The following is a 21632-nucleotide window of genomic DNA, read 5'->3' as shown; positions in this document are numbered from 1 at the left end:
TTTTCAAGAACATATCTTTGTTCTTTATTTGTATGTATGTAGGCATCTGCATCATTATTTTCACTGCTGTGTCACAGTCCATAGTATAATGTGCTACACCTTCTCCACTATCTATGAGTTAACAGTTAGACTCTTCCCAGATTTTCTCATTTATAAGCACTGCTATAGTGAACATTCTCATATAAGCCATATAATGCCTGAAGCCTTACTTATCTGCCAAAATGCTATGTTCTCTATTCTTGCTTGATCCTGCCCGTGGTGAATGTTAAGGCCTTCTTGTTTCCTTACTTTAGCTTTCTGTGGAGCGTGACAAGTTTTGTTATGCCACTCAGAGTTCATGATCTTTCCTTCTTTGTTTTGGTGTATAAGTTGAAGGGCTCTTCTGATGGAGATCTTTTAACAAGTTCATGATTCATTTCTGCATTAAGGCATTTAGTAAGCATTATGGAATTATGATTTTCTATCTCAAGATAGGATAAATTCCCTCAGCAAACAGAAATCTTTACCTGTTGTGTCTGTAAACCTAGAGTTATTCATCAGCTTGGGCTCTCAGGGTAAGTTAGCTGTCCCAGCTACAATAATTAAGAATTAGTCAACAATTTTGATTTGAAAAATCTATTTTAAGTATTCTGAAATATTCATATCCTACTTGTATCTCTTCTTTCCCAGGAAGTCTCTTTTTTAACTTAGCAATTTTTACTGAGGCAACTTTGATTTACAACACTGTATAAGACAGTACAGGGTCATGAATCTTCACATGTATGTTATCACATCACACCTACCATCAAAGCACCCATAATCCACCATAGTCCTTTGAGTCTTCTCGCCTCTTTGCTTATCCTCCCCACACTGAAGTCTCCTTCTATAGAAAAAATTTTATGTGTTTAATGATTGACCTTGCAAGAAAATCACAGTCCAAAATGCATTTGGGTCTTTCTGAAACTGTGACATACAACAGGAATCACTCAGTGGACAGCAGAATGATTGTCAATAACAGTGAGGCATGTTAATTTCCTGTGACCATGTGGAATTTATATTCAATGCCTTGAAGAACATACCAGAGACTTTCAAAGGAAACCCAAATGCACCATCTACCTGATCCCTTACAGGGTCATCCTTCTGTCCAAGAGGAAGACTGTTGTGCTTTTCTTCACAAGAGCCTTTTATCTGATGAAAGACTGTGAGATCAAGCAGTCTGTGTTGGTGCAAACTGCATCAAAGGATTGGTGAGGGCCATAGGCAGGAAGTGACTGGGAAGACTTTACATTGACATTTATAGCAGGGATGCCGTCATGTTTGGACATAGGGTACTACAAAAGGCCTCCCGAACTTCTTCAGGTGATGCCTCAAGTGAACCCCATGAGTACTCAGCATGTAGCTGCCCGGTGGAGCCTATGTCTTCCCCTGAAAGAGTTGCCAATGGAATGCACCTCTTCTGGCTTACCCTACCAGCCCCCCTCATGTGAGTTCTATACAGGATGCTGAATGGGACATGTTCAGCCCTTGCCACCACCCTACCCTAGGATCACAGACCCCCCAGTCAGCAGACCTCAAGTCCTCTCCATGCCTGCAAGCCAAGCCAAGGTCACAGAAGCAGCTCTCCATGCCTATTACAACTGAGGCAATCCAGCATCTACATGCCCAAGAACCAGGCTCCATCACTTTCCTAATAACTCGCCCACTATGGCGTGAGGAGACCTGGCAGACCTCTCATGCTCCTCTCCCCGTATCTCATCACCCTTTCTTTCCCCTGCATTTGGGGTTGAGTCTGGCATTAGCTATGATGGAGGGGCTTTATCTTTCTTCATGTATTATGATAAAACACATAAACAAGTATAGAGGGGAGGGGGAAGCCCCTGGACTAGTGGTGCACCCCACGACTTTCTACACTAGCTCAGAGTCCAGGTTCTGGTCAGTTTCATGCCCCTTATCATATCCAGGTTGCTGCTCAAGAACTCAGGGTGTCTCATTCCTGTTTTATTCTAGTAGTGTCCACTATGGTCACCTCTTCTGCTGCAATTCAGCTCCTTTATTTTGGTAAACACTTTATATTCAACCTCACCCCCATTATCTCTTCTTTCTCCCTAACTCACATTCTCTGCACTCTGTTCTCTGCCCCCCTGGGGAAGACCATCTGTCTGCTGGATTGTCAGCCTATGTTTTGATCCTGGTCACATTTGCCTTTCATGTCCTGTTGCTGTTCATTTTGTTACACCACTATTCAACTTTTTTGTATTTATAATTATTTTATACATATGTGTACATATATGTGTATGTGTGTGTGTGTGTGTATAAAACTTCATTGTTCATTTTTGTACAATGAGGCTTGTGTGCTTTCTCCTTTTAGGTATCATTCCCCATACAATTCCCACCACCAATTCACCTGTGAAAGATCACCATACTCTCTTGTGCTCTTCATTCCCCTGTTTTGATTCCTCTACATCACTCTCCTGTGCAGAATGTCTCTGATTTATAATTTCCTGCTAATTTTTAAATTTATTATTATTGTTATTTTTTCCCTGATCCCTTATTTGGTTCCCCTATATTCTTCCTATAAGTGAAACGATCTGATATTTTTCTTTTGCCTACTACATGCAAAAGAGCAAAGCTAGACTATAACCTCACACCATACCCAAAAAACAACTCAAAATGGATCAAAGAACTAGACATAAGACCTGAAACCAGAAAAAAAAGAGTAGAAAATATAGGCAAAACATTACATGACAAACATTTATGAAACATCTTTAAAGACACATTCCCAGAAGCAAAGAAAGTGAAGGAAAAGATAAACAGCTGGGAATACATTAAACTCAGAAGCTTCTATCCTGCAAAAGAGACATTAACCAAAACAAAGAAACACCCTACTGATTTGGAGAAAATTTTTGCACACAATACAACTGATAAGGGACTGATCACAAACATCTGCAAAGAGCTCACATGATGCAGCAAAAACAAACAACCCAGGTAAAAAAAAAAAATGGGCAGAGGAGCTGAAGACACTTCCCCAAAGAAGAAATGCAAATGGCCAACAGGTACATGAAAAAATGTTCAACATGGTCTGCAATCAGGGAAATGCAAATCAAAACCCACAATGAGATACCACTATTCTACTTTAGCTCCAACTGCTAGGAATGTGATGGCATCAGAGGCTGACTACTGTGGTGAGGGAGCCCTTCTGCTTCCTTGCTTGTGTTTCTGGAATTTGTTCCCCTTGACCTTTTCTGATTTTCTGCCCCCTAGAAAGGCCTTCTTATACTAGAATTGGAGACTACATGATAAGAGAATATCGTGCCATAAAAGGCTGCTGCATAGCCTGGGAACCAGCCCAAGACTCCTGGGACCTGGTGACCTGGACACATGTACTGACCCTGACTTCTCACCAGCCCTCAGTCTGCCCTCCTTCCTTCAAGATTTGTGCCTGATTGCTGTATATTCACCCTAGATGTAGATCAATTTGTTCTTATTTACTCTTGCAATGGCCATGAAGTAAAGAGATGGTTATTTGCCAGAGATGGTTATTTGCCAGGACTTACCTATTTACTCAATAAGAATAAGCATCTATTACAATATTAACAAGAAAAATATGTATTAATGTGAAACAAACTCTGTTTATACCTTGAAAAGAATGTATTCAGGACCCTAGATATGCCTTCAACTACTTAAGAAAAGAGCAAGAGTCAGTGATGTATTAGTAACTTAAATGCATTCATATGCATTGTGTAACTTATGCCTTACCACAAATATTAAAGGCAAATATTGCTTTTACTTCATGAAATTTGTAACTAAAGCATGGAAAAGAAAATCAACTTTCTCCTAGACTCACAACTTGTAAGTGATATGAAGGAACTCAACATATCACATGATCTTACTTGGAACAATGAACATAATTCTGGACTTGTCTTTCAAAATTTACTATTAAGTAAATTTTTTTCTTTACAGATTTATTTATTTATGCATATAAAAATTGGGGTACAGGCCAGAGGTGCAGGGGGTGAGGATTCACCAGAGACAGAGTAGGGAGCAGAACAGGCAGATTGATTGACATACACTGCTGAAAGGAACATCAGGCAGGGCAGGAGAATCTGCCATGCCATGGTGATCACCTCCTTTGCCAAGGATCAAACTCATGCTATAGTGGCTGTGGATAACTTCATGGTGCTGTGCTTTAACCTGCTGTGCCACCAGGGAGGGCCAAGTAAATAATTTTCTTTTCCCCAGAACTCCATCCCCCTTTCTGTGAAATAAACATTAAAACAAATTATCTTACCACCCTACTCTTATATAAATCATTTACTGAATGCCTGGTAAATAATATTAGTGTTGTTACTAATTAATGTTAGTGTTTATGTACTTTTCCTGTGAAGAATTAATAAATGAAAATTTAGCGTGTTCTAGCCTCACTTTGGTGCAAAACTATGAAATAAAATTTTCAAAAGGGTCATAAATAGCCAAACCAAAATAACAAACCCTTGAATGCGGACTATAGGCCTGACACCTAGAGAGGGTGAGCACTGAGAGGAGAGCAGGAGAGGGAACATAACAGACTGTGGTAGTGGATTGTGAGTATTTTGGCAATGGGAACACTATTGTAGTAGCATGGGGGGGGTATGCTTTGAAAATACAGCAACATAAACTAATGTTAACTCAATATAAATTTTTAAAAGTGAGCCATAAGATTAATAATTTTTCAAAAAGATGCTGAATCATATTCACTCATTAGAATATATTTCCCAATGTAGGCCAGAGAGAATTCTAAGGACATGAGTGAATAAAAATAGATACCAACCTTGCTTCTTGGAGTTGAAAATTGAATACAGGAGAGAAGCTATGTTAGGCTAAATATTAATCCCCCAAATGCCCATGTCCTAATCCCTAGAATCTATGAATATGTGATCTTACAAGACAAAAGGGTGTTGCTTTTTGTGTTTCTAACTCTATCAGTTTGCCAGTCTTTTATACAACTATGATTTGGGTTTACAACTTCATACATTCGTGTATGTACGTGCTTCACTCACCTTACTCCAGTGTCCCCAGTACCAATACCCAATCACCTTCTCCCTCTCATCCTCTCCTCCTTCCTCACCTCTACCCACTGGTAAACATTTTCAGAGTCAGCATATTTATATTTCAGGTATTTTTCTTAGGTTTTGTTAGTTTGTTTTCTTTGGTTATTTATATTCCAGAAATGAGTGACAATATCTGGTAATTGTCTTTTGCGTTCTGACTTATTTCACCTGAATAATTACCTCAAGATCTATCCATTTTCTCCCAGTAGGTTAATTTCACACTTATAATAGCTGAGCAGTAGTCTGTTGAATATATATTCTATGATTTCTTTATCCAGTTATCTGTTGTGAAGTGTTTAGGTTGACTCCATGACTTGATTATTGTGAATAATGCTGCTGTGAGCAGAGGTCTTCTCTTAATAGTGCTTTCATATTATTTAGGTAAATGCCTTAGAGTGGCATTTACTGCATCATATGGAATTTCCATTTTTATTAAAAGGGTTTTTGAAGATGTGATTAGGTTAAGGATCTTGAAATGGAGAGATTATCTTGGATTATCCTGAGAACCCCATGATATCAGATATCCTGTAAAAGGAAGGATTGTGGGTATTTTGGTGGTGGTAGAAATGTGGTGACCACACTTGAGGAGAAAATTTTTTATTGTGAACAAAAATGACTCAGGAAGCAAAATAATGCCAGTCCAATAAAAAAAATGTGTTAAAAATAAGTCTGGAAGATTTTGAATTAAAAAAGTGGATTGAGTCCTACAGCAGAAAACAAATGTGAAGACTGAAGTAATATTCTACACTAATAGTTTTGAAGATGGAGGAATGGGCCTGAATCAAAATAATAAATAAGGAAGACTCTTCAAGAGGAAAAGGCAGTGGGAACAGATATACCCCTAGAGATTATGGAGAGTAGGGAGAGCAACCTGATTTCAGCTCAGTGATAGTTTTCAGACTTCTGACCTCTAGAACTGTGAGATAATATGGTGTGTTCTTTTCAGTCACCAAGTTATTGTCATTTATTGCAGTAGCCGTTGGACACTAAAATAGAGACATTACAAAGATAACTATACAAACAATAGAGGTCTGGGAGAGTTCTCCATTTCCACAGGTGCCCTCAGCATACAGTGGACCTGAGAGTTAGAACCTAACTTTTGATTTCCCATGCTCGCTCTCTGTATAGCAATTGAATTGTATGGTTACCAAGAGTCAGTTGCATTGTTCCTGAATATGTTGACTACAAATCCACAATAGATAATTTTCCTAACTAAGGATGATTAGTGGAAAGAAAAAAAGTATCCATCCAGATTTGAAAGGAAGTTTGTGGCAATTGCAGCAGGAAGAATGTGGCAATTGCAGCAGGAAGAATTGAGGAACAGTTGAGGAGTTGGAGAAGTTTGCCTTGAGGAGTGATAGATACTAAATTAAAGAACTAAAGGAGAAATAGCTACACAGAGAATCTGATTATGGGATGAGTAGGATTGTCAAGGTCTTAAAACAGAAGAGAATATGGCTAGTGGAGGGACCAGAAAGAAAGCAGGTGTGATAAGAAAATCTGGAAAATCTGGGAGCGGTGTGGCACAAGATGAAACAGGAAAGTCAGGGGCTGGGTCATAAAAGACTGTGTAAAGTCTGAGAAGAAGATCTTCATCTTAAAAATCATAGATTTTTCTACTGCTTGAAGTAGTTGAAGAAGAAGAGTCTTCACTAACTTGATCACATTTGCATTTTGAAAAGAATACTTTGTGGAAAACTAATTAGAGAGAAATAAATGGATACAAGGAGATCACTTCAGAGGTTGTTCAGGAAAGAAATGATGATAGCTTGAACTAGATTGAAATGGAGATTAGTGGACAGACTCATATGTTTTGAAGGTAACAATATAAAAGAATTGTCGGCCCTCCCTGGTGGCACAGCGGGTTAAAGCACAGCACTGAGAATCTAGAGCCACTTCCGCATGAGTTCGATCCCCGCCTGCCCCGGAGGTGACCACATGGCGAGGCAGACCTCTCCTGGCCCGCCCACTGCTCCCCTCAGCAGTGTACTTCGTCTATCTGCCTGTTCTGCTCCCCACTCTGTCTCTGGTGAATCCTCTCACCCTCCGCATCTCCGGCCTGTACCCCAGTTCTATATGAATAAATAAATAAATCTTTAAAAAAAAGAATTGTCAATTGTTAAGACTGATATGATACAGAAAATGAAAAAGATACCAAGAGTGACTACAGCCTTTGTCATTTATTTGTTTCCTTTTGCTTGAATTTCATTGTCAAGAAGACATGGTACCACTCACTGAGATAGGGCATGACGGAAGAGTGATCAGGAATTTGACTTGGAAATTGTTGAACCAGAAAATAGTTAAGGCATAGAAGTAGAGATATGTCAAATAAGAGGGTAGCAATCTAAGATCTGGGTTAGAAAAAGGAATTTGAGAATAACTGCATATATAATTAAAAGATTTAGCATGGATGTGATGGCTGAGGGACAGGTAAAGAAGAACAGAAACTCCTTTCTGTTGAGATTTGAATGTGTTTCTGATAATTGTTAATTGGTCAAAGATAATGTACAGTGAGATAGAAATAAAATTCTAAACATTTGTAAGGATATCTGTTTCCAGATAAATGTTTTCTGGTTAAAAAGCTATTTGTCCAACCTAAAAGATTTAAAATTTGATTTCTTTTAAAAATGTTACCCCAAAGCAAGCAAACCTAATTTGTGGTTAAATGTGGCCTCTTTACCACCATATTGTGGTGAAATCAGAGTAAACCCAGAACATAAACATTGTTCACATGACAATAGAGCATCACACAAATTAAAAGAACATTTACTGGAATGAGAGGAAGGAGGAGAGACAGAAAGTGAGCCAAGAACCCAGATCTGTGATTCCCAGAGACAGGCAAACTCCGGTGCCATGTTTTTGGATTAGTGTCTGGCCTGGGGGTGTTGGAAAGACCACATGGGAAGCTGGAAAAACCAAAGTGCAAAGGGGTTCATAACCTGAATGTTACTATTCCCAGAATGGTAACAACCTCTAGGAGAGCAACAGATGTGAGGGACCTTGCAAGGAGGAATACTGTGTCTTACCATAGACTTGAATATATGATGGTCAGTAACTCTTAATGCTTTGGGGTCCTGTAAAAATGTGAGGGAAACAGCATCCTCTCCCATTCAAATTTGATCATAAGACTTATGGGTGAAAATTATTGCCTATCAACATAAATAATATATACACTTTAACCAAGAAATTCTATATAAAAATTCATTCTGATAATAATAGAGTTAGAGTTCTCTATTTTGCAGTTCCAACATTTGTTTAGTCATTGCTGTTTTCTGCCTTGGAGATTCTGTGAGATGCCTGTCATTCTTAAATCCCCTTCTCTGGTAGCTCAATAGAATGGACTCTTGTTTATAACTAGGAATTTTGAAATATGCATTATGAATCATAGAATTTGGAAACTGAGAAGACACATTTCTTCCGCTGCTCTTTCCTCTGTGTCTTTCAGCCCCAATAACCCATTCTTTTATTTTTCCATTTGCATTTTTTACTAGAAAGCTAACTTATCCTTGATTTGTTCATCCTTATAAATAAAAGACATAATGCTGCTAATTATTCTGAGATGATAAAATTGTAAACAAAGAAAAACCAACGACATTGTATTTGATCGCTACAAAAATAACAGTGATAAAAGGTCAGAGTTTCATCATCATTTTTGAAATATTAAAAATAAAAACTATTCATTATAAATTTTTAAAGGTTTATTTATTCATACAGAACTGGGGTACAGGCCAGAGGTACAGGGACGGTGAGAGGATTCACCTAAGACAGAGTGGGGAGCAGAATAGGCAGATTGACGAGGTACACTGCTGAGGGGAGCAGCAGACCGGATGGGAGAGGTCTGCCATGCCATATGGGTCACCTCCGGAGCAGGTGGGAATCGAACTCATGCTGAAGTGGCTTTAGCTTCTTAGTGCTGTGCTTTAACTCGCTGCACCACCAGGGAGGGCCCTATTTTGGTTTTAACTTGGAAGATGTTCCTATAACTTTTTCCTCATCTTAGTGATAAATCAAGTACAGGTCAGCATAAATGACATATATACAGAGATTGAATGAGAATCTGCTTTTATGCAAGAACACACTTTCTCTGGTATCTAAAAGAGACATGCTACCTCTCTGAGCCATCACTACATGATTTGTCCAAATATTTATTGAGTGTCTACTCAGTACTTCGCACTGGAGGTTACACCAATGAATAAGATGCCTAAATCCTGTTTTCTTGCCAGTGGGAAAAGACAGAATATAAAAAAACTAGGTGAAGATAACTTTGCTTGGATATAAAAGGTGAACTAAAAAATAACGATGCTGCTGAAAAACAGGATAGTTGATTGTGTTTGGAGGAGGTTGAGGGTGCTAATTTAGTGTGGGTGGTCAGGGAAGGGCTCACAAAAGAAAGTGACTTTTAGACTGAGATCTGCAAACTTTGCAGTGCCAAAGATCGGGACAGAAGCTCAAAACAGAGAGCAAGGGGGCCCCAGATTGCTGAAGCCAGCTCTGCAATTAGAGGAATAGGAAGGTGACCTATGGAGGAGAGACAGGAAAACAAGACAGAAAGGGAGGAGGCAGGATCCAATAATACAATACCTAGTTGGGGAAGGAATTTGGATTCTTTTTCTAGAGTCAATGGAAAGACATAAAGCCTTTTGAACAAAAGAATGACTTGATCTGATTTACTTTTTCAGAGTATCACCCTGGCTCCCACTCAGGGGGTGGGTGTTAGAGGGACAGAATTGATCTGATTTCTATTGTATCTAGTTACATTTGTTTGTTTCTTTATTTTAAGTGAGTGTATAAACTTAATGGGAATAATGAGAATTAGTGAAAGGACAAGTTTATTTATTTCCTGCAATACCTATTGTCATGAGTTAATGGGAGACAACACCGATATTAACAATTCATGTTATCTCAGGGAGATGCAAGATTAAGACTAATAAATTATATATCAAAAATGATATAACTTATAACCACACATACTATGACATATTTGAAATATTTGCCTATCAAAAACTTTACTTCTATCAGTTTCTACTGAATATATATATATATATATATTAATTGAATGAGAGTTGCATACTAAGATTACACAGTATAATCAATGGCAATGGCTTTAAAGGAGCTGTAATCATCTGTTAATTAAAGAATATGTGTTGCAGAGCACTTAACCAAGAAACTATAATGAGTTGGAATGGTTTTTTTTTTAAATGGAATGGGGAAATCAATTCCTGATAGCTCTTCTCTGGCCAAGGACAGGGCCAAAGATGTCTTTAGCATCATTCCAGACTGATTTGACCAAATAAACTCAAGATTAGATTGTCAGTGCAATTGTAAACTAATATTCTCTTCTGTTCTTTGCCTTCACATTTTTTGGCACTCAAATTCCAGTCAAGCAAAAGCTTATTTCTTTTAAAGATTTATTTATTTATGCACCTAATAACTGGTGTGTAAGCCAAAGGTGTGGGTGAGAGGATTCACCAGAGACAGAGTAGGAAACAGAACAGGTGGATTGACTGAAATACACTGCTGAGGGGAGCAGGAGACAAGACAGGAGAGGTCTGCTGCAATGGTCAAGCCAAAGTGTCAAAGCCAACTGTAATGCTGACCAAATGAAGGCAGAAAGCTGAGGCCACTACTTGGCTGGACCTTGCTTCAGTAGAGAAGTACAAGGAATTTACATAACACAAACTGATGCAAATACTTTAAGCTTCGAATATATGTTTTGTTCTGCACAGTGATTATATGATTTGATCTCATTGACTGCTTATTGCATACTCAGAACTGAACTAATGCTTCAAACACTATCTTCCCTGACAGTTTCTACAACCCTAATAAGAAGATATTAGCCTTTATACTGTTTTGTACATGGGGAAACCAAGTCTCCAAATGGTTAAGCAATTTGGGTTCACAAAAATTCTCAGCTATAGAAATGAGGATAGTAACTGGCACCTGCCATCATTCCTGTGTTCTCTTTATTTCATGGCAACACCATTTGTTAGAGGTTATTGCTCTTTCCCTAACTCCAAGTACCATCAAAGTGAAATTGCCTCACATGACCCACACTATGCAAGGCAATGTTTTGAAAATGGGCCTTTTATTGAACTGCCAAAGTCCATGGTATTTTTTTCAATAGTTCTCTGTTTTATCAGACAAACGATTTGAATCTTAAAAGGTGTAGAATTGCATACAAACAAGTTCACAGCTTGAGTGCATCTTTATAACTAATTCTCTTGAAGCAAAGAAGCCTTTGTTCTCCTTTGCATAACAACTTCAAAATTCTAGATGTCCTAGATCATCTTTAAACCAATGGCCCGATGATTTTGGTCCCCAGATGGAGCCAAAGGCCGTGGAAGAATGCAAGGGAGGGTTATCAGCACTGTACAAAATATGGCCACGCCTTTTTTATTCTTCATTGACAATAATTCTCTTACTTGAAACTTGAAGATGATAGTAACTTATTGAAAGTTTCAAGCAGTCTAAGGAATAATACTAAATATGAACATCCCCATTATTTTGGTAGTTCATCCATCCTGCCCTTACATCCTAATTCTTCTGCTAAGATCTAGCTATATGCTCACTAGGCTTTGGTGCTAAGGTTTGAAATATTTACAATTTTCTTAATTCATGAATGAATGTTATCTGAAGATTGAAAGAAATTGCAGGCAAGAGCTTATGTACACACACACACACGTGTGTGTGTGTATATAGAGAGAGAGAGCGAGAGAAGAGAGAGGTGTTTATATATATATATATATATATATATATATATATGTATATATCATGGCTTTCAGGAAGAGAATATCAGTAAATAAAATAATAGAATTTAATTAGTCAATTATGTAGTGCTTTACAGTTTATTTTACATCAATTAATCTCCTTTGAGTAATGTTAGTCCCTTAGAAAAACAAACAAAATATTTATTCACTTTATCACATTGCTAAGATCAAGAAGAAACATTTTACACTGTGACCAGTTATTGAACAACATTTATAAACAGGCCCAATTTATCCAACTAATATTTTGATTAATTCTGAATGATGTCAATAGCAAACATTTAACAATATATGGCATGCCCCTTTCCTTGGCAGCCTATCCTATGGCCCCACTGACCCCTCCATTATCCTGATACTGACTGACTGATGTTGATTTGTTAAATATGTATTTATCAGGCACTTGCTATGTATTGGTCTCCATTGTAGGATCTTAAGATACATCTGATCCAGAGAGATAAAAATCTTGTCATTCCTGAAATTTATATTCTAATATCCTAATAAAACACTTTGGTTAGTATTCCTCTTATTTTTAATAAAAGTATTTATTTATAAATCAGAGCCCTCTCGCATGGCACAGTGGGTTAAAGCACAGTACTGTGAAGCTATCACAGCCACTGCAGCAGGAATTTGATCCCCAGCTCCGGAGCTGACCCACATGGCACAGCAGACCTCTCCTGATCCGCCCTCAGCAGTGTTTAAGTATATCTGCCTGTTCTGCTCCCCTCTTTGTCTCTGGTGAATCCTCTCACACACACCCCCATACCTCTGGCCTATACCCCAGTTCTGTATGCATAAATAAATAAATCTTTAAGAAAAAGTATCTATGGATCACAAAAGTGGAATTAAAGCACAATAAAGTTATTTTTAAGCTGATTAAAATGTTAAATAAGAAAATTATGGTTGTATTTTTCCAGTGGGCCTGAAATAGTTGATCACAGCTGTTTATATATGTATATGTGTATATTTCTGTGTTTATATCGATTTATATATATTTACATAAGCATAAAAACCTCTACCATGAAATACACAGAGTAAACAATTAATGGAGAGTTGAATGGACATACATTATTTTTGCAAATTAAAAAACAATCCAATACAGATGTATTTAAGGTTTAATGTCAACTGCTGGCAGGTCAACTTTTGAGCATTTGTATTAGATTAGCAATCTTCAATCTTCTTTTCTACTAATGGTCAATGACATTCACATGTGTAACACATTCCCCAAAGGTGTATCTAAAACTGTGGTAATTCCCAGGAGGGAATCAATCATTTTTATTGTGTATTAAGGATACTATGTCAGAAGCTAGATGCTATATTGTGGAATCTTAAATTACTTTCATTCATAAATATAAACAGAGACACTGACAGAAACAGGGATGGAAATATGCAGTAAACATAGACCCTATTGAGCTACAGTGGAAAGAAACCTTGGTGATTTGATTCGTATTGGAAACAAATTGCCCGTAATGTAGTTAGATGACCCTGGGGTGTTTGAAAACTGAAAGTTAAAAAAAAAAAATCTTGTCCAAGAACACAGCTGACAATATGTTTACAAATCAGCCACATTAGTCTTACCTGGGAAATTGCTAGACCTGCAAAAGAGTATGCCCCTCGTTCAGACCTGTTGAAAGAGAAGCCACATTATAACAAGATCACCAGATGACACACAAGCACATTAAAGTTTGAGAACACTGGCCTAGATAAATATTGAACCCATGACAACTCAGAGATCTGTAATATCTGGCTAAAAATGACAGAACTAGATATGACGCGACATTTTCAATGAAATTTACCCAACACCACTGTTTCCATGCCTCCACAATTTTGGATGACCTTTCACCCTCCAAGTATATCTGTGCTAGCCAAGGAGCCAAGCTATTTTCTGGAGAAAAGTTGTTACTCAACATTAAGTTTGTTTCCACACAAAACTGCAATTCATAACTCAGGTAGTTGCTCTAACTTTCAAGATTCCAAGCTTTAGTTATGACAGTTTTGAGTCTGTGTTTTCACTTTCATACCCATTCTCATCCCCATGGCTCTTGGCACATATCTAAAGATTGACTGGGAAATGAAATCATGAAATAAAATGGTACTACAATTTGAAAGACGAGAGTGCTTTGAAACTTTTCATTATGCTGTCAAAAAAGAAAAATGGTACTTGTAAGTCTTTGATAGTTTGTGGTGGTTTTCTAATATATTGCTTCATGTCTGCAGTATTGATAACCAGTATCAATTTGATAGCAATGCGTTATGTCTACATACAAAATCATACTAATGATTTTCATCTTGTCTTTCAGAATCAATCTGGAGATGACTTCTCCAGGTTTCTTGATGAGCAGAGAATGGGAGAGACTTTTTTCTTTGTGAGAAGATTGGGTCACTAAAAAAAGAGTCTATTGAAAATTAATAAATTTGCCTATTGAAAATTAATAAGCTTGGGCCCTCCCTGGTGGCGCAGCAGGTTAGCGCAAGCAAGCAAACCAGCTGTAGTGGCTTCGGTGTGAGTTCAATCCCTAGCCCCGGAGGTGACACACATGGTGCAGCAGACCTCTTCGGTCTCACCCGCTGCTCCCCTCAGCAGTGTACTTCCTCAGTTTGTCTGTTCTGCTCCCCACTCTGTCCCTAGTGAATTCTCTCACCGCCCCTGCAACTCTGCCCTGTACCCCAGTTCTGTATTCATAAATAAATAAAATCTTTTAAAAAGTAAAATTAATGAACCTCATGATAGACTAAATCTCACTTCCTTAATGTCACTTTTTTTTTTTTAAGGAAAATTACCAAAGATGTCTCTGACAATGTTACCATTCAAGCCTAAATCTGTAAACCTAGCTCTTCTATTTTTCTTTGGCTGTTGTCTTCTCTTTGGCCTTTCATTGTGTGGCTTTTTTTTTTTAAGACTCCATGCATGTCAGTTTCTTGTTGATACTCAGTGGAGAAATCAAACTTCATCTTAATAACAGTTGTAAGTGGCCATGAGTCATTTCTTGTTAGGTGATGACAGTCTCTGTCATACTCAGTAGTTTCCCATAAAAAAACTAAAATGAAAAAACAGGATCACCATGTTTGAACTATTTGGAAGTATAATGGCAGAGAGAGACAGGAAATGGAAGAATTCAAGGTACACCTGGCCCTAGTAAGACTTAAACAAACAATAGAGACAGAGATGTATTGCCTGAATCATGAAGCAATCTTCTTTATCCTTTTTTAAAGTGCATATTTCTCAAAATCCCTAATGATAAAGCCTATAATTTTAAGCAAAATTTTCTAAAGTGACTCTTTTACACTGGGATGGGGTTAATCTCTTTGAAGAATTGTGTCCAAGGGAGGATTTTCTATGAGAGTTAAGGCAGCCAATGTCTGGAACAGCCCCAAACAATGACTGTCTGATAGATGTGGCTGCATTGTTCCTTGCTATTTATTAATGAGAGCGTTTATGAAGCCCCTGTTGTGTACATTAGGAGCCTCAGGGGATTCCTAGGATGCCAGAAACTTGATCACCACATGTGAGAAACTCTCCATCTAACCCTAATTGAAGTCCTTGTGAAAACTGGGCTTGAGAGCCATTGAGACTGGCTGTTTGGAGAGAGTATATATGTCGGTAGAAAAACAGCCAGCCTTACCTGCAGGGACCATCTGCAAGATGAGACATCAGGGACACCCACTATGCTTCCCATAGTGTATAGCCTACAACTATCAGGTGCTGGAAATATATGCTGTTAAATACCCATAGGTCTGTGAGGCCTGTTACTGTGACAATTCCCTGCGGAGAACCATCAGGCAAGAAAAATGTACTCTGCTTTTGAAGAATATATATTTATGTGACTCTGTTTAACACTGAGAAAGTACAAACAACTGTGGAGAATTAGTGGGAAGGAAAGCCATCCTGCTAATCCCTTCTTCTACTTTTCTTTCTATATATGCAAAAGCCTTACAAAGTCAATGTGAATATCTGATTAAGCAGGGATCAATGGGCCTCTGCTTGTATATATTCATAATGGGATTAACCATTCTACTGCTACAGCACATTCCAGATCAAACCCAAAGATCTTCTGTGCTGGTTCTCCACAGGCCACCTTCACCATCCTCTGCCACCCTACTCCACCTCGGTTCATAAGTGACATCCTATACAAGGCCAGCGGTCCCCTTCTGGCAGAATAAATTCCTTCCCCTATTTTCCCGAGCTTTCTTAGTATTCTAGGGTATAAAGAGTATTATCTCCAGCTGTCGAGCTGGATTTGTCTGAGTCACCTTCCAGATGAGGCAGGTTTTTGATATGGCTCTTGGACCAGCACCATCAGCAATTGGGGAACTTGCTAGAAATGAAAATTTTCAGACCCCACCCATAGCCCTGCAGAATCAGAGCTCTGGGCTTGAGGCCCCCTGGTCTGTGAACAAGCCCTCCAGGGGCTTCTGGTGCACATGGCAGTCACACAAATGCGCTTTTCCTCCCATCGCAGTGTCTGAGTGGCTGCCATGGACAGTTTTGCTGGCTCTGTTTAAACACAGCCAACACAGAGGCAGGCTAAGAACCACACTCGACGACTAGGTTCACTTCTGTTTATTAGAACTGAAATGTGTTAACCTTACTTACTGAAATTGTTGTCAGAAAGGAAGAAGACGCTGTGTGGTTACATCAGCCAGAATAAATTGCCAGCTGACATTCTTTGCATGTGGTAGTCACAAATACTATAAATCATTGACTGGAATTCGGTGACAGCTTGCTTGCTCCACCTCCCTGCAGACAACATCTTGTTAGTGAGTCATGGGGATGCTAACAACATATTTACTGCGTCTTCGAAGAAATCTGACGATTCTGTGAGTTATTTTTCCTTTTGTGTATGAAACATCATAAAAAAAGACTTGCAGCATTTCATTTCTTTTTATATTACACTCTCTTGCTGTTTTTATAATGCTCTTTCTAAAATATATAGATATATAATAACAAGAAAATTTGTTTCCAGAATGGAATGGATCACACATCGAGTTATATCTCTGTATGTGTGTTTTTCTCCCCAGCCATATTTGTACACATGGGAAATAATCCTGTCTATAATGTCATCTTTAAAGGGCTGCCTCAAGGAATCTCAGTGTTGTTGGCAAAATTGAATTTTGCTGCCCTGGATCACATTATTGCTTTTCTAATTTGACTATGGCTCATCTAGAACTAGAAAACTTGGTCAGCTGGCTTATTGATTCCTTGCCTAAAAAACTTTTCCACTTGTGCCTCAAGCTGAACCAGCACCTGAGATTTTAATATGCCATTCAGAAGAGATGAGGTTCAGCTTATTAATCCTTCTGGAAAATGGTGGTTTTGCTGTTTCTTTTTTTTTTTTCTTTTAAGATGCCACTCCTACTGGGCAATATGCAGGGCAAAGGGTAGAGAGAAGAGATTTTATCTAAACATGTAGAGATAGATATCTGTTTTGAATATGAGATGCTTGCCAGGACCCCCATCTCCCACCATGTCTTGGGTATGTAGCCAACAGGAAAGTGTCCTGTCATGGAGGTCCAAGAAGTCTTGGAATGTTAGTGCAGTTTGTACACTGACCACACATGGACCCCGAGTAAATGTCACACAAAATATCCCTGATCTTCAGTTTTCTCAATGAGGCAATGGGAGGCTTGTGTGACATGATTTCTAGAATTTCCATCAAGGCCAAACTATTGCTTTCTGAAATCATTTTAATGTTTATGAATAAAATGGTGGAAAAGAACATGCTTTATTCTGCCAATAGCTCCTTCCCTGACCAAGCAGCATCAAAAGGAAGAGGATGAACATCCTTTGATTTTCCAAACCTGGACATACCTCAGTGCACCTTGGGAAGCAGAAAGAACGTATCTCTACTACAAATTCATCAGCCGGTCCCTGCAAGGCTGGTTTTCTTATGTCTTGGACATTATTTGCTGCAGACATGTAGCCAACAGGAAAGTGTCCTGGCAGACATTCCCATGGATGACAGTTTTCTTCATTTGACATTCCAAAATGAGTTTATTCCCTTAGGGTGGGGGTAGAGGGAAGAAGGTAACATCAGACATTATCACTGATGTCTTGTCTCTTTGTCATTTGAATTTGGGGTCCCCACTTTCACTCCAGCTGACCAACTTCATTGTCTCCATCTTTAAAGTTTGTCAACTTTATAATCTGGAGTGCATATGTCTGAATCGCTATGGTGGCAAATCTCCTCAACCCCATTCGCAAAATATGTGAGCACTTAAAAAATTGACACTCAGGATGATCAAACACTCCTGAGTTAGGCAGCCTGTCTGTTTGGTTTGGTTTTCAAACTGACTTCCCTCTCCATGCGTTGTCGCTCTTGCAGTCACCTCTACGATGCCGAACAGTGAGGAATTTGAGGTCCCCACTTTCACTCCAGCTGACCAACTTCATTGTTTCCGTCTTTAAAGTTTGTCAACTTTATAATCTGGAGTGCCATGCATGTTTCATTTTGAAAAGAAAGTGTTTTGTTTGTTTTTTAATTTTCTATTATTTATTTTTTTACATAATTCTTCATTTTGTGTATTTTTTCATCTCAGTTGTAATCCCTGTGGGGAAAAGAAAGTTTTATTGCTTTATAAATTGTAATGAAATAGAAAACCATTGCCACTCTACATCTCTCTACATCTGCCCATGTTGTCAGACTCTTCAATTCATAAGACTTTTGTTCACTTTTGTCAGTTTATCCACCCAAATTACAGAAATACAGACATGTGCCAATTACTGTACTAGGTGTTGGGAAATTAAAGATTAAAAAAACATGATCCGTTTTGTAATCTGGATTCTGCCTGCAAAGCAGAATCGGAGGGCCTCCATAGTGGCACAAGGACTCAAGTCTCCACACCATCAAGCTATCACCAGCCACTATGGCTCAAGTTTGATCCCTAGCCAGGGAGGTGACCCACATGGCGCAGCAGACCTCTCCTGTCTCACCCACTGCTTCCCTCAGCAGTGTATTTCAGTAGATCTGTCTATTCTACTCCCCTCTCTACCTCTGGGGAATCATTTCACTGCCCCCCACACCTCTGGCCTACAACTCAGTTCTTTTCTGCATAAATAAATAAAAATAAACCTTACAAAAAAGCAGAGTTGGAGAAAAGAGATCTCAGGGAGCAGGACAGTGGGAGAGGGTTTGTGAAGCAGGGGAGGAGGCAGCCCACTTGAGGACCCACGAACAAGCTGGCCATCTACGCCAGATATCCCCACAGGGCCACAGAGTGCTCGGGAATTGAAGGCCTCCCCACTCCCAGCAGAGCTAAAGTAAGACACTGGCAATTGATGTATAAATTTACACTAGCTCCTTTACCCTCGGGGTGGAGCTGGGTAAAAGAGTTGACCCTTGCAGCCTGACTCCTAGATTTTTCCAGCAGGATTAAGCTTTAGCTGCTTAATCCTGACAATGTGCCCTTTGCCTCTTGCCCTTTCCTGTCTCAGTGCCCACTCTCACCAGCGTCATCTGCAAGTCTCCTCCCATGAAGACTACTTCCACTTAAACGCCTGTTTTAGGGTGGACTTCTAAAGTCAGTCAGTCTATGACTGAGATATTTAGTAGAATATTACAAATTTGGCTTTGCAGTATGAGTGGGAGAGAAGGAGGGAGCGAGTCAGAGATAGATATCAGGAAGCAGATGCAAAACCAAAGAGCAATTTTATTTATTTAGTTAGTTAGTTAATAGAATAGTTTATTTTTGCATCATTTTGTGCTTTTCCATCTCAGTTGTGATCCCTGTGGGCTTCTCATCACCAAATCACCCCTGTGCCATCACCATAGTCCAGTGCACTTCCCCTCCACCCCATCATTGATCCCATTCTCCACACCACGCCCATAAAATGTTGCTGGTATATAGTTGTTCATTATTATTTCCCCCCCTGGTCTTTTAGAGCAATTTTACTTTTTATGCCACACAATAACTAACACAATTCTCCAACCACACTGGACAATTTTGGGATGGATCGATGCATGACTTCAGACACCAATAACTGAGCGAGTGTCGATCCCCACATCTGGAAGTGCAATGGTACTGAAATAGCCCACTTGCTTTCCTATTGTTCTGCTTATTCTCGTAATAGCACCCAGGGGGAACAGCACCTCCTTTGTTTTTGGTAACCCTGTTTTCCTAGATGATTCCTTCTTTTGATTGGGAATTTGCTTATTTCTTTTCCTGAACCAAGTCCTCTATCTCAGGATGTGGAGACTGTCTCCATAGAAAAAGGAGGTGACTGCCAAGGGAAGGGGCTAAGCTGGCTTGTGATCTACTGCCTCAATGAACAAGTTGTGCTCTACAGAAACTCCAGTGCTGTGTAAATAGCTAAGGTTCAAATGACATTTTAAATATCGATAGTTTGGCCTTTCTCCCTCCAAGGAGGTCCTTGGGCTGCAGCCATGGCAACCAGCCAGACGGCTTAATGCCAAAACCCCTCTTCCATAAGGACAAGGACTGGCAGCAGCGCGTAGCCACGTGACTCAAACAGCCCCATGATTTGGTGACCAGAAGCCTACGTAAGAGCAGCAGATGCAAGGTCTCGTGAGCTATGACGCGCCTCTCAGCCTAGCGCCCCACCCCACACTGCGTCAGGCCCCACCCTACCCATTGTGCGGTACCCCATGGTGAGGTACGATAATGGGGTGCACACCAGCAGGAGCTTCAGACTGCAAGAGTCTCTAGTGGCTGGCATCCACAAGAAGGTCGCCCGCAACATCGGGATCTTTGTGAACCCCAGAAGGCAGAACACGACCGAGGATTTCCTCCAGACCAACGTGTAGCGGCTGAAGGAGTACCGTTCCAAGCTCATCCTCTTCCCCAAGAAGTCCTTGGCCTTCAAGAAGGGAGACAGTTTTGTGGAAGAACTGAAGATGGACGGGAAGATTCCAGGGCCAGACAAGCCCATTGAGAAAGACAGCAAGGACAACGCCAAGGTCGACACTCAGGAGGAAGAGACCTACCTGGCCTTTAAGGGTCTTCCTCTGCCCCGCACCAACTCCCAGCTCTTCGACATCTGGGCTAAAAGGGTCATGGAAGCTGTGGGGCAGAATGTTGAAAAGAAAAAATAAAGTGCCATTGGCAATTTGAAAACGATGTATGTGTGTGGTGTCTTCATTTTTTAACTATAATGATAAATAAACATATTTAGGTGTACTTACCACATGAACCCATTGAAGACCAGTAAAGCACAACCTGACTTGTGCACTGAAAATCAAGGTTCTGGTACTAGAGATATAGTGAATGGAGACTAAGTGGGTGTTGAAATGAGTCTCTAGACCTTATCTAAATTTCATATATCATATAATGTGCCATTTACTGGGAAGTTTAAGTGAGTCCTGGTCCGTGTGTATGTGTGTGATTGAATTTCAGACACATCTCTTCAGCCCTTGTCCTAGGGCAGTAACAAGTGACCACATAAGCCGAATCCTGTATGCATAAATAAATCTTTAAAAAATAAAATATAAACCAGAATGTTGGAAAGACTGCTGATCTTTTTTAACTTGCAGACTTGTAGTAGTGTTGACTAGGATTGAGACTTTGACTCTAGGACTCAAATATGGGTTTTCATTTAGCAGAAAATTAGCGAATGGTAGATGAGCGCAAGGATTGCTTTTAAATAATGTACAACTGAAATCTGAAATGTCTGCTGATTTCATACCTTGCATGATTTTGTTTGTGGCCCATGAAATAGGTGACAATCATTGTGCCCCTGGCCCATCCTGAATGGCCCAGTGGGCTCCTTAATGATGAGTTTCAGAAAACACAAGCACTCCTGAATCACTGACTCAATATACATTGAACAGCTTGTATATTCTGATCACGG

The 21632-nt window shown here is 39.4% G+C and overlaps 1 pseudogene; it reads left to right on the top strand.

Moving 5' to 3' along the window:
* The first annotated feature begins 1284 nt into the window (after positions 1-1284).
* On the top strand, positions 1285-20877 carry LOC101623820 (annotated as a pseudogene).
* The last annotated feature ends 755 nt before the right edge of the window (positions 20878-21632 follow it).

Source organism: Condylura cristata, unplaced genomic scaffold (assembly GCF_000260355.1).
Source record: "Condylura cristata isolate star-nosed mole 26May11 unplaced genomic scaffold, ConCri1.0 scaffold00027, whole genome shotgun sequence".
Taxonomy (NCBI): Eukaryota; Metazoa; Chordata; class Mammalia; order Eulipotyphla; family Talpidae; genus Condylura; species Condylura cristata.
The sequence above is the reverse complement of the archived record's forward strand: the minus strand, read 5'-3'. Positions and strand labels throughout refer to the sequence as shown.